This window comes from Athene cunicularia, unplaced genomic scaffold (assembly GCF_003259725.1).
Source record: "Athene cunicularia isolate RWA unplaced genomic scaffold, athCun1 SCF_159, whole genome shotgun sequence".
NCBI lineage: Eukaryota > Metazoa > Chordata > Aves > Strigiformes > Strigidae > Athene > Athene cunicularia.
Window position 1 is genome coordinate 1 of NW_020799221.1, and position 1,302 is coordinate 1,302.

A 1,302-nucleotide genomic window follows, 5' to 3' on the forward strand; every position below is an offset into this window, starting at 1 on the left:
GGCTCTATTTAAATTTAGCTATTAATGGCTCCCAACTAGTTTTCTATTTTTTTATTGCTTAATGATGGATTGCTAAATTTATTTTATTTATTACAATACAGATTGAGAATAATTGACTGGTTAATTAAGTCATAACTATGATTAAATTTAGTCATGACTCATCCCTAAATATTTCCTTTATTTGTGTTTTAATGTTGTAATTATCTCTTTACTACTAAGCGGGATTAACTAGCGCCTGTGACATTTTAAAAATTTTTTTAATACTGACTAGAGTTATTTTTCTGCAGATAGTAATCCCAATTAGTGCTCTATTATTTGTATTTTGCTGCTTGTAATTTTGTACTATAAATTGGAAGCAACTACTGTCTGTAAAGCTTTGCGTAAGAGCTAGAGCCTAGGTGCTGTTTACTCATAAAGACTGTTCTAGTTACTGTTACTTCAGTTTTTATTCTAGATGCTTTAAAGTAAATAAGTAGTAAAAATGAAAACAGCAGAAACCAGGGATGTTGGAGAGCCCAGCAAATATAACAGGAGCGCTGCGGTGTGACCAGAGGCCGAACGAGTGCTTCAGACCAGCTCAGTCACTCCAGGATTTTGCGCTTCAGCTCCGTCAGCTCTTTTTTTTTTTTTCTCCTGAGAACCCCAAATTCCCGGGGGAACAAACGAATGTGCGTACGTCGGATACATCGCGGCATTGAACCGCCGTCTGTGCCGCCGCCGCTGCGCTGACAGGGGCACGAGTAACTGCCGCCCCCTTGGCCAGCGGCACATCCGGCAAAACCCACAATGCCGAGACGGCAGAGACGTGGCAAAGGCGAGCTGCGGCGAGGACTGGCACGTCGCAGCAGGGACGATAGCGTAACGTCCTCTGTGTCTTCGCAGCTCTCTTTGCGGTGCCGGCACCGTTACCACGGGATTCCCCGGGGGGAAAACAAGCGCGCTCCGTGCGTGGCAGCGCAGCCTTGCCACCTGTGTCTGCCTGCAGGAACAGGTGACACCAGAAGCTCCAAAGCGAGGGCCGGTGCCGGTCACTATATTGATCCACGACCTGGATGCAGGAGTTGGATGCCCTGTAAGGTCAGCCAGCTTGCTGCTGCCGCTGACCGAGGGCCGGGAGGCCTCGCAGAGGGATCTGGGTAGGTGGGGGCGTTGGGCGGTCGTCAGCGGCATGAAATGGAACCAGTCCGAGTGCCAGGCTCCGCACCTGGGGTGGGCGAGCGGCTCCCCTGGGAGAAACGCGCGCTGGGCCCGCGGCTCCGCTCGGCCCGACGAGCGTGTTTACAGCTTTGCCCCACACCGCGC